Below are 5,699 nucleotides of genomic sequence, written 5' to 3'. Positions count from 1 at the left end.
ATCGGATATGAGTCCCTATTTTCGCTATAATGGAACTCATATGCGTCCATTTTCAAGATGGGACGATTTGGTTTGATGCTTGTATCGCTTTCTCCCCAACTGAAGTTTTTTCATATGGGACTGATATGCAATTATAGACAGTGCACAAAATGTATGTAAAGGCTATAGGAACTTTTTGAAAACAAAGTTTCGAGCCTTCTTCTTCTTCTTCTTTAATGGCTCCACATTTCAAATGGAACTCGGCCTGGTTTTCAACTTTATTTTGACTTGACTGTGGATATACATCAGTAAAGCACATGTGGAGATTGGACAAATCAAGCATCCGAAAGATATTCAATTTGCAAAAAAGTGATTACCGTGATTTGTCCATTTCGAAACATGTACTGTGTATATGCACAGCCAAGATATTTAACAAAAAAAACTTTATTTTATTATTATAGTATTCTATTAGCATTTTGTTAGTAATTAATTGAAAGTTTTTCTAAGCCCGCCATTGCATGAGTATGTATCTTATTTGGCAAATACAATACACTGTGCCCGGGGTGTCGAGAAAGTTTCCAACCCGAAAACATCCAGTCCGGACCGAGAATCGAACTCGACATCTTCGGATGAGCAATTTTGCGCCTTTGCTCGGAAGGCTACTGGAGACCCCAAGTTTCGAGCCTCTCACACAAAAAAAACATTTTTTTTGTTGTTTTAATTGGCTTTTTTCGGTGCCAATAATTGTCATGTTGTATGGGGAAGTACTTATATTGCCTCCACTTTAGCATCTTATACGGCATCATATACGATCTTGTGTTGACTGGGACGATTTTAATGAAAAAGATTTCATCAAAAAGCTTAGTCGAATAAACAATTTGTTTTATTTTCTCAAGTAGAAGTGGTATAATTTTTGCATTTTGTTTAGTTAATCTGTATTGTACTTTTATTTTAGTGATAACGCACTGTTGGAGGACTCGAGCAGCACACATATTGCACATCGATCACAGCAACCGGATTCAGACAAAATATGGTTACTGCAACCAGATTTGTTCAACTTGTGCTGCTATGGACAACATAATCGAAAAGTGTAATCAAATGTGATATGTCCAGCAAGCGTCCTGCGAAACGCGGGACGCCTATCTGGATTACGTCACTGGCTTGAAAATGGATTCTCCAAAAGTGCATTTCACATATATTTTGGCCCAAGAAAATTGTAAAAAATATTTGTAAGGCTGTAAGCATATGCGATATTTCGAAAAATTTCGTTTTAGGTGGTTCGAAACGAAATTCCGCGGAATTGCGCGGAATTTGAGCATGGCGAAATCTGATTTCTTTTTTTGGTTTCGTTTCGAAAAAATTACAAAAATTTCGCTAGAAATAACTAGCTTTTAACGGAATTCCGCGGAATTTCGAAACAAATTTAAACCTAAACCATACTCTATATTATCAAAAATGCTGCACCGCTGAACAAAATCATAAAGCTGTATTCAAAACTTTAGATTATCAAAATTTTTCTATTACCGCTTACTACATAACCCCATTCTAAGTCGACAAATACGTATGTATTTTTCTTCTATAAAACGTCTTCAGTGTTTCCAAGATTCAAATTTAAATTTTGTGATATTTTTTTACTATTTGCACAATATGAATGCGGAATCGATCGTGTTGCTGCTGGTCATGGGACGGCAGCTAGTCCAGGAGAACGCGAAGTGAAAAAATCTACCAGAAATAAATATTTACAAAGGGGCTTCACATGAATTACCTTCTCAACTAACCAACGATTTCTCTCCCGTAGCGCACATAGAGATTCAGCCTCTTGTAACAATGAGTGTTAAACTAATTTCCCTCTCCTAATCCTAAATTGACTGTAAGGACGTGACCAGCATTGTTATTGGTCATGAATTGGAAACTCCGAAGCAAGTATACAATAAGAATAACTTTTTTGTATCTCAAGAAGATTATTTAATTGGTTAGCTGTGCAGTGTGCATACTTGCTCTTTCTCGGGCAATCATGATTAGCAACTACGATGTGTACAATTAATCAAGCTAAGCTCTTCTTTGACTAGTTGCACAATATGTAAGGAACGTTGCAAAGTTGTGGGCATTTCTAGATCTTTGCATGTAATTTGCAAAAAAAAATCCAAAACGGGTTGAAAGATCATTAAAACTGCTGAAAGTTCATTACTTACATATGGTCGTTTTCAGCTCATACCGACCATAAAGCTGTTCTCATATGCTAAGGACACACAGACAATAGTTAAGTTCGTCGAGCTAATTGTATATAAGACTATGGGTCTGGGAAATTCAGTCTGAAATATATATCTTTGTGCATTTTAGAAAGGTGCAAAGGATTCTTCTAATGATATCTAGCTAAAGATCTAGTTATATATTAGTAGACGAAGAAGCAGAAGGAATCAATTTTGACCGTTGCTTCCTTAACAAATGTTGGTCTAGTAATATCAATTCGCTTTCTGCGTATATGCCTGGTAGGTATCAGGTATCAGAACGTCGGCTCCAGGGGCAGGTTCACCTCAATTCGGGAGATTTGTGCCATCGCCTTCACAGCCTTTCTCATCACGCACCTGACGGAAAAGGAAGTGAACAAAAAGGAAAGGAATATGGATGGGAGAAAAATGGGAAGTTTGGGAAAGGTACCCTTGAATAGGGCATACAACGTATACAACACGTACAAAAGCTCATAGCTCCTTACCACAACGGGTTATGAACAACAGAATACTTTGAAGGTTCAGGTTTCTGTAGTCAATTTCACTTAGTAAGTGTTTACCAAATATTTGGAAACGCAGTTGCGCATAAACTGGGCAGTTACTTATCAGATGATAAGAAGTTCCATAATCGGATTCACAACCATCACAGACAAAGGATTCAACACGTTGAATATTTGCCATGTGATAGTTGAGTCGGCAGTGACCTGTCAAGGCCTTGACTAAGACACTGCAATTCTGTTTAGACAGATTAGCTAAATAGTTAGCTACTACCGGAGATGGCTCTCGGATATACAATTTTGTTTGTCGACATGAATCCAAACTACTCCAATACCTTTTGTGGTGAGTGGAAGCCCAAGAGCTAATCAAACGCTTTACCCAACACTTAGATATGGAAATAGCTGGCTCAGGACCAAAAAAGTCTTGTGTTGCTCCAGTGCGAGCTAACTCATCAGCCAATTCGTTTCCAGCTATGGAAGAATGGCCAGGTACCCATATAAGGTGCAATGTATTAACTGAATTCAGTTCCTCTATTTGAGTTCGACATGCGATTACTAACTTCGACCTTGAGTTGGCCGAGGCGAGGGCTTTGATAGCTGGTTGACTATCTGAACAGAAGTATATTATTTTGCCCATTATGTGTTTCTGCAATGCGGATTGCACTCCACACATAATGGCAAATATTTCCGCTTGAAAGACAGTGCAGTGTCTACCCAGTGAGTGGGACTGTTCCAATCTTAGCTCACGCGAGTAGACACCTGCACCCGCTCTACCTTCAAAGAGGGAGCCGTCAGTATAACAAACAATGCTGTCCGACATACTTCTCTCCAAATAGCCAGATGTCCACTAATACCGCGAGGGGAATTGTGTTGAAAATGTCCTATAAGGAAAACTACTAGCGAGTGTGAGATCACTTGGAGCAAGGACTGTTCTGTCCCAATCAACCATAAGTTGTAACAACGAAGTGTGTGTAGAACTGCGGTTTACAGGATTCTCTTCCATGAAACCGAGAACCCATAATCGGTAGGGTAAGACGGTATAATATGCCCCCCCTAAGGCAAAACCTTGATAACTTTTTACTTTTCATCGCAATTTATGCAAACTTTGTGTTATTTGGTAGTGCAAGAAGTCGCAAATGCATTGCCCGTGAGTAGTCATATAAAAATATTACAGATAACACGTATTAAAGCTTTTTTGAAAAGTTGTGAAAAAATAGATTTCAAAAGGTGCCTGGGCAATACGCCCCACCTTAGCCAGAGACGTTCCATAGCCCTTCATTAGTATTTAATCAATCCCATAATAAAAAGGTTACAAATCCTTATGTGCTCGACATTAAAAACCAACATAAGTCCATTTAATCAGGTTTTAATTACATTTCAATAATTTCCATACAATTTGGAAGCAACTGCTCCAAGCTCGCCGCGCTTGTGTCCAGTTGGTAAGGGCATATCGTCCTGCCTACACTGGGGCGTTTTGGCCAGTAAAACATATTTTCGAAAATCGTTACGTTTCTGAAGATGGAAGCAATTTTATATCATATTAACCACTGAGAAAAGTTATTTTGTTGCCCAACTGAGTGTTCCGGTGCAAGTTTTGCGGACAGTATGCTAGCGTCGCTCTAGAATGTTGAGCAAACAAACATGAAAAGTTACATCAAAACTGTCACTTTTTGTATTTTGCTATTATTTTCATTATGTAATACAAAAATACTTCCACATTCACATAGTACGATGGTTTTACAAATATTTATAGGTACCCACTGATTTTGACCCTTAGCTTGTTATAGTTTTCTAGAAACCAAAGAGGGGCGTTTTGGCCAGGTGGGGCGCATTATACCGTCTTACCCTAAGTACAAGAAAGTGCTTCTTGTTTGAGATGTATGTGTAGTGGCACAACGTCGAGAAGAACCTCGAGAGCAGCCGTGGGAGTCGAAGAGAACGCACCAGTCATTGCCATTAGGACATCCTTTGAAGATGGCCTAATTTAGACTGAATTGTCCTCACTTCACCCTTTGCCACCACACAAGACATCCATAAGCCAAAATTGGTCGTACAACTGTTGTGTAAATCCATTTGATATATTTAGGTTTAAGACCCCAAGTTTTACCAAAAGTTCGTCGGCATGGCCGAAAGCCATACACGCCTTTTTGACGCTGAACTCAATGTAGAAACATAATTGAGAATTAAATTTAAAAAAATTAAATCTATGCATTCATTTTCTAATTTGGACTTAGCTCAATACTATAAAACCACGCTGCCAAGACAATAAGAAGTATACTTCAGCATGATCACATAATTCTTAAGTGAACTAAGGTTTTGAACGAAATTTGAGTCCGTATAAGAAAAATCCTACAATTTCTATATTTTTATATACTTACTGATATAAAATTGATCAGATTTTGGAGATCAGATCAGAAGCGGCACAAATGCTGGGATATTGCCTCATCGCCAATAGTATATGCGGCGATTTATCACAGACAGCTTCTTCTATCATTATAACTCTATTGATCGTAAAACAGTTATTTGATATGCAAACTGTGAAGAATCACGTTTTAAGCGACCGAATCGACGTGCAACACTCAGTAACAACACCTACTAACTTGCCCGATAACTACTGCATTTATAGAAGATCGTATTTGTCTCAACCGGATCAAAGCGCATTATTCGCCGAATATCCAAAAGATATTTTTTCTCCTGTTCGAGACGTATAACACACGCACTGCATCTACTTTCTCGATGGCTACTCCGAAAAAGTGAAATCAGAATCGCGTACATAATGTTAAACCAATTTAATAAAAATTCCACGGAAAAAAAAATATTTCGTTTCGTAAAATTTCGAATTAAATGAACCTTGATTTAGTATTGTTTCGAAGTCTCGAAAGTAAATCTATATTTCGTTTCGTTTCGATCCGAATCAACATAGACATTTTAAATTTCGTTTCATTTCGTTTCTTTAGGAAAAAGTGTGTTATCGCATACCCTTATAAGGCTGTAT

This window comes from Armigeres subalbatus, chromosome 2 (assembly GCF_024139115.2).
Source record: "Armigeres subalbatus isolate Guangzhou_Male chromosome 2, GZ_Asu_2, whole genome shotgun sequence".
Classification (NCBI taxonomy): domain Eukaryota; kingdom Metazoa; phylum Arthropoda; class Insecta; order Diptera; family Culicidae; genus Armigeres; species Armigeres subalbatus.
This window is presented reverse-complemented; position numbering follows the sequence as displayed.